The 10,465-nt window shown below is 38.2% G+C and overlaps 1 long non-coding RNA gene across 1 annotated transcript; it reads right to left on the bottom strand.

Moving 5' to 3' along the window:
- Window positions 1-1,672: 1,672 nt before the first annotated feature.
- LOC133258081 (uncharacterized) lies at window positions 1,673-4,042 on the bottom strand. Its single transcript, XR_009739803.1, has 3 exons — window positions 3,970-4,042; window positions 3,131-3,281; window positions 1,673-2,604 (listed from the first exon to the last, which is right to left on the bottom strand). It is a non-coding gene; the product is annotated as an uncharacterized LOC133258081 (long non-coding RNA).
- Between the last annotated feature and the right edge of the window lie 6,423 nt (window positions 4,043-10,465).

The raw sequence follows: 10,465 nt of genomic DNA, 5'->3' as shown, positions 1-10,465 counted from the left end.
CATTTTATTACTTGTGGAATGAGTGCAATTTATTTTCTCCTTAATAAGTAAATGACAGTAACACGACAAACCAAGTGATGTGACTAACTTATTTTCTCATTAGGTTTAGATTTATTAAATAAAGTGGTCAGAGTATTATTTCTCTTGAGAAACTCTCTGTAGCTATACTTAACCCAAAGTCTGTAATAGTTTGCTGTGGTCTTTTCCTCTTTCTTCAAAGAGGAGATATTCCACCTAGATAAAATAATCACATATGAAAACTTTGATATTTTTAGTATAGTCTGAGTTTAAATCACCTTTAAAAAATGTTCATTGGTGCATGTATATATTAATAGCTCTGGGTACCATTTTTAACAATATTGACAGTGACTTCTCCTGAAACTGAGTTACACTTCCTGTTTGATAAACAAACTATTTGATTACTTTCATTTGAAATGTTCTTGCATATTTTAGTAAAGTGTGACCCACAATTTCATTCTAGACTACCACAATAGCCAAAATGTATGTATTATCACTATAAGTGAGAATCTAATAGATACATGAATACATTGTAGATACACTAATCTATAATGTATATATTATCACTACAAGCAAAAATGTGTAACCATATTCTGTGGTTATACATTCACACAGAATATGGATATGTTTTCCTCTCTCAGAGCCCTTAGGGTAGTCTTGTTATGGTTTCCAGTTAAAAATACCATAGTGGACTTCCCTGGTGGTACAGTGGATAAGAATCCACCTGCCAGTGTAGGGAACATTGGTTCAACTCCTGGTCTGGGAACATTTCCCAGTTGTGGTGAACCACAACTACTGAGCCCATGCACCTTAGAGCCTGTGCTCCACAAAAAAGCGTAGCCCCAGCCGGCCACAACTAGAGAAAAGCCCATGGGCAGCAATAAAGACCCAACATAGCAAAAAAAAAAAAAAAAAGCAGTAGAAATGTTTAATAATGAGTGTATACTGATCATGAGAAAGGAGGGGTACATAACAATCACATTTTCTTTTCAAAATATAAAGAACCCAAGACTTCTCCCAAGATTTTCTGACAGACTTTGCAGAGGTAGTTCTCTTTATATAATCCTGAGGAAAAAAGGATGGTTTAAAAATATCAAATTCCAAGAAAAAGTCAAACAGGTTTTCTACTCACACTCACCCCATAGTTCTAAAAATGATAGAAAGAGAACCCCCAAAGTTATCTAATTTGAGTTACTTCTAACATAATTTAAGTTTGGATACAGTAGATCAGATTTATTTATGTTAACCACATGGGACTGAAAAATAAACAGGTTGCACAAATATCATTTTAGCTTTAAATAAACCAAGAAAAAGGATTTTTAAATAAGCTAGCAGAAAAAAACATGGAAGAGACTGGGTTTTGAAGAATCTCCAGTGGAACTCAATTAATTACGTAGGAGGAGTCCTAACAGTGGGGTACTAGAGCTGGTTAAGGCTGGCTTGCAACAGCCGGTTGTTCAATTTTCAGAAATTTTGCAAGACAATTGTTAAAGATAGTTCATATTAAAAATTACATAAACATAATTAAATATATTAAACTGAAAGGTAGTAAATATTCAAAACTCATCACTTCCTAATTATTTTACTAAATTTTAGTGTCATCCAGGCTCTGGAGATTATTTTTGCCTATTATACGTGTGTGGTAGAAGTACTGTACAAGTGTGAGCTACTGTACATCTCTTCCTAACTCCATGTTCAGTGATTATATTGGTAGTTTAAAATGTCATGACAGGAATTTCTGCACTGTGAAAAATCAGCAAGTGGTACAAATTAGGGCTTTTTTTACTTTGAAGACAACCAGTTGTTAGACATTTGTCAGCACCCTAGTGAATTCTGGTCTCAGTTTTGGTTTCAGAAAGACAAATTCTGACCAGTTTCTGGCTTTGCAAAAGAGTGAGGTGCTTTTTAACCTTGTTGGAAGACAATTTTCCATGAGTCTCTCATGATTCTACACCTCTTGTGAAGCAAGTCACTGTCATTTATTCTGAACTATCTTTTCAAGGACTTTGGCATGGCAAACAGCCTTGAAGGTTATAGGCATGCTTGTTGCCCATTATTTAAAAAAAAAAAAAAAAAGAAATTCATGTTCCCTAAGCTTAGGGTTCCTCTCCTATAACTCAAGCCACTTCCATGAAGGCATCCATCTGAGCCTTCCTGTACCACCTCTGTGGAGTTTGGAGGCAAAAGAAACCAAGACAAGTATTTGTGCCCATATATTTTTGTTACTCTCAGGCCCAGGAGTGTCATGTCTTCCACCAGCCTCCATCAAAGCATGGCCAGCTTATCCGTTAGCTGGAAGAAAGGTTGAAACCTTGGGCCCTTTGTAGTTCTTGACAATTCTTTCTGAAAGAGTAATTTAATAGTTTAGCATAGCCTATGATTAGGCTACAAAGGTCCAGAAAGGTTTTTTTTTCCCCTTCTTAATGTTTCAACACATTAATTTTCTTAGATGCAGTTCCAAAGATTTTAGTTACTAAATACTTTTCTAGACCCTCATGTACTTTCCAGAATCTTCATATTGTCTCAGTTCCAGACTAGGTCCCTTCCATTTCTCTTCCATGACACAGCCAAAAAAAAGTTTATGTTCTAGAGAATGCCAGAAAAAATAAGAGGAAAAATACCATTTACAGACCCGAGAGAGTTTTAGAATTAATTAGCACTTAGAAATCACAGCAAAATTTTTATCATTTAAAAATAGTCAAAAATAGTGGAAAATAATTATTGTGCCAAATCAGAGGACTTTTTAATAAAGATATGTTGATTAGTAGTTGATTTTATCATCTTTTTTCTTTCACCTCATTAAACTGGACTGAAAATTAAAATAAAAGTATTTTAAATTAACTTAATCAAAATATGTTGCCCATATTTTACCACAGAACGTGAATTAACATACACTAGAGGTGGAGGAGTGCTTGGCAGTATTCTTGCCTAGAGAATCCTATGGACAGAGGAGTCTGGCAGGCTACAGTCCATAGGGTCGCAAAGAGTCGGACACGACTGAAGCAACTTAGCATACATACACACACTAGTAACAGCCCATAGTTCTTCTGATTTTATCCCCCAACCACAATTTTTGGACCTCCAAACTCACTCAAAATCCCTCTGGTTTTACCTGGTAATTCCTAGGAGCAGATCCGTTCTGCCTCCACTAGCACAGAGACTTGGCATCTGCCAAATGAAGCAATCATGATGCTAAATTCTCATGTCGCTAAATGTGGCAAGCTCTCTGGAAACTTATATGTGCCAAAGCCATGCTGTATTCCCTTCAGAAAAAGAAGAGTGAATTGCTCACTTTTTGACTTTGTACCTAGAGACCAAAGTAGAGTGGTTAGTGTCCTCGTGTCTTAGAGAGAGGTGGTGGACACTTGTATCCTTAATTCCTATTTTCTATAAGACCTGTGTAGTGCTGGATCAGGGACATTGGCTGAGAGTCTGACAAGGTGCTATATGTAAAAGCAAGGCTCCCTTGAATGCCTGGGGCATCTATTAAACCAAACCTTCTCAGCCTGACTTTTCCTTCTTAAGCTTGAGTTCTTTTCCAGGAAGCTTCATTTATTCATGCAAATAGATCTCTTGCAGGCCCACTCACCCAGCCAGCCAGACATGCTTGACTCCTAGCAGGAAAAACAGCTTACACTCCAATGTTGCCCCTAGTGTACTCAAAAACAACTATAAAAGCTGGCAGCCATCCTTAATATATCCACTGTGAGATAAAAGGCTAACAATGGTCAGGTGTATCAAGAATGTGGAAGGTAAAATGAGTTATTCACAACCATTTAGGAAAATCTCATTGTTTCTATTATTTGGAACATAAGAGCAAGGAATATTTATCTATTTATAGACATGCTCTTAAAAGATAGACTCACAAGATGATTGTTATATAAAATGAAAAACAAACAAACAAAGAAAAAACCCCTATAGCAAATATAATAGTCATGAAAGACAGAATACCTTTTCCCAAAGATCATGATCAAGTCAAGGGTGTCCACTCTTCAGACTTCTATTCAACGTTAAATAGGGGGTTTTAGCCTGTGAAAAAGGGCAAGAAAAAGAAATTAACTCCTTTTTACTGGAAGAGAGAATCTGTCTTCATTCAGAGAAGACATACTTAATTATTTATGTAGAAAATCCTATGGAATCTACAGAAAAATGCTACTAAAACAAACAGGCAAGTTTGACAAAGTTGTAAGATAGCTTGACACAGGAATATCAATTTTATTTCTGTATACCAGCAACAATCAGAAATTAAAATTGGAAAGAGAATACCATTCACAAGAACATAAAATATGAAAATACTTAGGGATAATTCTGACAAAAGATAGGCATGACATGTTGAAAACTACTAAATGTAGCTCAGAGAAATTAAGGAAGATCTAAATAAATTGATAGATACACCAAGTTCATAGGTTGAAAACTAATGTTGTTAACGTGTCTGTTTTCACAGCAGAATAAGAATATTGGAGCCTGAGAGAAAAAGATGGCTGAGGAGTAGGTCGACTTGGAATACATCTCTCTCCACAGATACATCAGGAATACACCTTCAGACACAGAAGTGCATGCAGAACACCAGCTGAGAGCAGAGGAAGTACCTGACCAGAGGAAAAGAATATACAGAACCACATAAAACTCAGCAGGACAAAAGAACTAGGGAGGAAAACAGAGTGTTAATAGGATTGAACCTGCCCTCAGTGGATGGGGGAACTGAAGCAGGGGTCCAATCTCCACATCCGGGCAACTGTCTGAGTCAGAGGAGAAACATTTAAGGTGGAGAGTGAAACAGCTGATCTGTGGCAGCCTAAATGGAATGAGAATCAGACAGCCCTTGCCGCAGCCATGCATACCCCAGACAGGAATATTGGCCCCTTGGAAGGCGCAGCGGCTGGCAGCTGGAGTTTAGGGATTATGGAGCAATTGCGGGGAGAGGGCTGCTGTTGAGTGTGGAGAGACAGATTGAGAGGATATGAGGGAGGAGATCGTGGTGGGAAATGCAGGTGGAGAAAAGGCAGGCAGTCATGCAAGCAAGGCGATACTGTTGAGTCACATATATGGGGTGGAGTCATCGCCACAGCCCTTTTCTCCCCACACGCCAGCATCGGCAGTTGAACAACAGAGAGGCTGGCCAATCAAACATCTGACGCACTGAACTACAGAGTAGGACCCCAACCCAGAATGCTCCTTTCAGTGACTGATGTGCAGATCTACACAGTTGGACCCCAGCCAGGGGGCCCCTCTATATGCCTGACTCCCAAAACAACAGAGAAGGACCCCAGGCATGGGAGCTCTCTAAGTGCCTGAACGGGCAGAGATACAGAGAAAGACTGGCCAAAGAGGGCTTCTGATTCCCAGCTACAAGAAGCTTGAAAAAGGACTCTGACAGGGCCATAACTCCTGTGGCAGAGGCAGTCTGTGTCCCTGAACACTTGGCTCTGCCAGGGCCCCTGCCAGCCAAGCAGCTAGCTGCACCACCTTCACACTCAACTCTCATTGGGGCAGAGCTGCCACAGGCAAAAAACTTCTTGCCTATGTGCGCAGGGTCACTTCGTTCGTGTCTGACTCTTAGCGACCCTGTAGACTGTGGCCTGCCAGGCTTCTCTGTCAGGGAGCGGGGTTCTCTGGGCAAGAATACTGGAGTGTATTGTTCAATAAGCTTCTAGAACACTATATTTCCTGCTGCCCTAGCTGCCAACCCCCCTAAGTACCTGGTGCTGCCAGAACCCCTGCAACACAAGTAGCTGTACCACCTCCACACCTGGCCCTCACAGGGCCTTAGCGGTGTGGCTAAGGAAGAAGACCCAAAACCTTCCCACCAGCTTTACAAGCTGCAGATTAAATCCACATGATCAACTAGGCAGACTCTGTGTCTATGGAATATATAAAAGGCCATTGAGAGCTCCTATAAAAGAAAATGCGCTAGTTCTGATAGCTGTGGACATTGGAGGCAAGAACATACAGGAGTAAGACCAGATTAGAATTTGAGCTGCCCTCACAGCAGATACAGAGATCAGCACAGTGTTGGAAGGCATCCTAGTGAGGTGAGGTGGACTGTGACTCCCAGAGAGGGAGAGGACTCTGACAGCAGTGACTCAAGAAAAACATTTATTATTCTTATGATTTGACTTCTCCTATGTATTCTTTTGGATTTCTTTTTCTTTTTCTCTTATTTCCTCTTCTACTGTAGTTGTTGATTTTATTGGCACTAAGAAATCCAGTTCCGCTTTTGAGCTTTTTTTTTTTCTTCTCAGTCACATTTTTTATTGTTATTATAAACCTCTACGCTGGGCTTTTGCAATTCTTTTTTTTTAATATAAATATATTTATTTTAATTGGAGCTTAATTACTTTACAATATTGTATTGGTTTTGCCATACATCAACAGGAATCTGCCACAGGTATACACGTGTTCCCCATCCCGAAACCCCATCCCTCCTCCCTCCCCATACCATCCCTCTGGCACATCCCAGTGCACCAGCCCCAAGCAACCAGTATCATGCATCGAACTTGGACTGGTGATTCATTTCATATATGATATTATACATGTTTCAATGTCATTCTCCCAAATCATCCCACCCTCTCCCTCTCCCACAGAGTCCAAAAGACTGTTCTATACATCTGTGTCTCTTTTGCTGTCTCACATACAGGGTTATCCTTACCATCTTTCTAAATTCCATATATATGTGTTAGTATACTGTATTGGTGTTTTTCTTTCTGGCTTACTTCACTCTGTATAATAGGCTCCAGTTTCATCCACCTCATTAGAACTGATTCAAATGTATTCTTTTTAATGGCTGAGTAATACTCCATTGTGTATATGTACCACAGCTTTCTTACCCATTCATCTGCTGATGGACATCTAGGTTGCTTCCATGTCCTGGCTATTATAAACAGTGCTGCAATGAACATTGGGGTACACATGTCTCTTTCAATTCTGGTTTCCTCGGTGTGTATGCCCAGCAGTGGGATTGCTGGGTTGTATGGCAGTCCTATTTCCAGTTTTTTAAGGAATCTCCACACTCTTCCCCATAGTGGCTGTACTAGTTTGCATTCCCACCAACAGTGTAAGAGTTTTCTCCACATCTTCCCCAGCATTTATTGCTTGTAGACTTTTGGATCGCAGCCTTTCTGACTGGTGTGAAATGGTACCTCATAATGGTTTTGATTTGCATTTCTCTGATAACGAGTGATGTTGAGCATCTCTTCATGTGTTTGTTAGCCATCTGTATGTCTTCTTTGGAGAAATGTCTGTTTAGTTCTTTGGCCCATTTTTTGATTGGGTCGTTTATTTTTCTGGAATTGAGCTGCAGGACTTGCTTGTATATCTTTGAGATTAGTTGTTTGTCAGTTGCTTCATTTGCTATTATTTTCTCCCATTCTTAAGGTTGTCTTTTCACCTTGCTTATAGTTTCCTTTGTTGTGCAGAAGCTTTTAATTTTAATTAAGTCCCATTTGTTTATTTTTGCTTTTATTTCCAATATTCTGAGAGGTGGGTCATAGAGGATACTGCTGTGATTTATGTCAGAGAGTGTTTTGCCTATGTTCTCCTCTAGCAGTTTTATAGTTTCTGGTCTTACGTTTAGATCTTTAATCCACTTTGAGCTTATTTTGGTGTATGGCGTTAGAAAGTGTTCTAGTTTCATTTTTTTGCAAGTGGTTGACCAGTTTTCCCAGCACCACTTGTTAAAGAGATTGTCTTTTCTCCATTGTATATTTTTGCCTCCTTTGTCAAAGATAAGGTGTCCATAGGTGCATGGATTTTTCTCTGGGCTTTCTATTCTGTTCCATTGATCTATATTTCTGTCTTTGTGCCAGTACCATACTGCCTTGATGACTGTGGCTTTGTAGGAGAGCCTGAGGTCAAGCAGGTTGATTCCTTCAGTTCCATTCTTCTTTCTCAAGATTGCTTTGGCTATTCGAGGTTTTTTGTATTTCCATACAAATTGTGAAATTATTTGTTCTAGCTCTGTGAAGAATACCGTTGGTAGCTTGATAGGGATTGCATTGAATCTATAGATTGCTTTGGGTAGTATACTCATTTTCACTATATTCATTCTTCCAATCCATGAACATGGTATATTTCTCCATCTATTAGTGTCCTCTTTGATTTCTTTCACTAGTGTTTTATAGTTTTCTATACATAGGTCTTTAGTTTCTTTAGGTAGATACATTCCTAAGTATTTTTTTCTTTTCGTTGCAATGGTTAATGGAATTGTTTCCTTAATTTCTCTTTCTATTTTCTCATTATTAGTGTGTAGGAATGCAAGGGATTTCTGTGTGTTGATTTTATATCCTGCACCTTTACTATATTCATTGATTAGCTCTAGTAATTTTCTGGTGGAGTCTTTTGGGTTTTCTATGTAGAGGATCATGTCATCTGCAAACAGTGAGAGTTTTATTTCTTCTTTTCCAATTTGGATTCCTTTTATTTCTTTTTCTGCTCTGATTGCTGTGGCCAAAACTTCCAAAACTATGTTGAATAGTAGTGGTGAAAATGGGCACCCTTGTCTTGTTCCTGACTTTAGGGGAAATACTTTCAATTTTTCACCATTGAGGATAATGTTTGCTGTGGGTTTGTCATATATAGCTTTTATTATGTTGAGGTATGTTCCTTCTATTCCTGCTTTCTGGAGAGTTTTTATCATAAATGGATGTTGAATTTTGTCAAAGGTTATCTCTGTATCTATTGAGATAATCATATGGTTTTTATTTTTCAATTTGTTAATGTGGTGTATTACATTGATTGATTTGCGGATATTGAAGAATCCTTGCATCCCTGGGATAAAGCCCACTTGGTCATGGTGTATGATCTTTTTAATGTGTTGGATTCTGATTGCTAGAATTTTGTTAAGGATTTTTGCCTCTATTTTCATCAGTGATATTGGCCTGTAGTTTTCTTTTTTTGTGGCATCTTTGTCAGGTTTTGGTATTAGGGTGATGGTGGCCTCATAGAATGAGTTTGGAAGTTTACCTTCCTCTGCAATTTTCTGGAAGAGTTTGAGTAGGATAGGTGTTAGCTCTTCTCTAACTTTTTGGTAGAATTCAGCTGTGAAGCCGTCTGGACCTGGGCTTTTGTTTGCTGGAAGATTTCTGATTACAGTTTCAATTTCTGTGCTTGTGATGGGTCTGTTAAGATTTTCTATTTCTTCCTGGTTCAGTTTTGGAAAGTTGTGCTTTTCTAAGAATTTGTCCATTTCTTCCACATTGTCTGTTTTATTGGCATATAATTGCTGATAGTAGTCTCTTATGATCCTTTGTATTTCTGTGTTGTCTGTTGTGATCTCTCCATTTTCATTTCTTATTTTATTGATTTGATTTTTCTCCCTTTGTTTCTTGATGAGTCTGGCTATTGGTTTGTCAATTTTATTTATCCTTTCAAAGAACCAGCTTTTAGCTTTGTTGATTTTCGCTATGGTCTCTTTTGTTTCTTTTGCATTTATTTCTGCCCTAATTTTTAAGATTTCTTTCCTTCTACTAACCCTGGGGTTCTTCATTTCTTCCTTTTTTAGTTGCTTTAGGTGTAGAGTTAGGTTATTTATTTGACTTTTTTTCTTGTTTCTTGAGGTATGCCTGTATTGCTATGAACTTTCCCCTTAGGACTGCTTTTACAGTGTCCCACAGGTTTGGGGTTGTTGTGTTTTCATTTTCATTCATTTCTATGCAAATTTTGATCTCTTTTTTGATTTCTTCTGTGATTTGTTGGTTATTCAGCAGCGTGTTGTTCAGCCTCCATATGTTGGAATTTTTAATAGTTTTTCTCCTGTAATTGAGATCTAATCTTACTGCATTGTGGTCAGAAAAGATGCTTGGAATCATTTCAATTTTTTTGAATTTACCAAGGCTGGATTTATAGCCCAGGATGTGATCTATCCTGGAGAAGGTTCTGTGTGCGCTTGAGAAAAAGGTGAAATTCATTGTTTTGGGGTGAAATGTCCTATAGATATCAATTAGGTCTAAGTGATCTATTGTATCATTTTAAGTTTGTGTTTCCTTGTTAATTTTCTGTTTAGTTGATCTATCCATAGGTGTGAGTGAGGTATTAAAGTCTCCCACTATTATTGTGTTATTGTTAATTTCCCCTTTCATACTTGTTAGCATTTGTCTTACATATTGAGGTGCTCCTATGTTGGGTGCATATATATTTATAATTGTTATATCTTCTTCTTGGATTGATCCTTTGATCATTATGTAGTGTCCTTCTTTGTCTCTTTTCACAGCTTTAGTTTTAAAGTCTATTTTATCTAATATGAGTATTGTTACTCCTGCTTTCTTTTGGTCTCTATTTGCATGGAATATCTTTTTCCAGCCCTTCACTTTCAATCTGTATATGTCCCCTGTTTTGAGGTGGGTCTCTTATAGACAACATATATAGGGGTCTTGTTTTTGTATCCATTCAGCCAGTCTTTGTCTTTTGGTTGGGGCTTTCAACCCATTTATGTTTAAGGTAATTATTGATA

Source organism: Bos javanicus, chromosome 12, assembly GCF_032452875.1.
Source record: "Bos javanicus breed banteng chromosome 12, ARS-OSU_banteng_1.0, whole genome shotgun sequence".
Classification (NCBI taxonomy): domain Eukaryota; kingdom Metazoa; phylum Chordata; class Mammalia; order Artiodactyla; family Bovidae; genus Bos; species Bos javanicus.
This window is presented reverse-complemented; position numbering and strand designations above follow the sequence as displayed.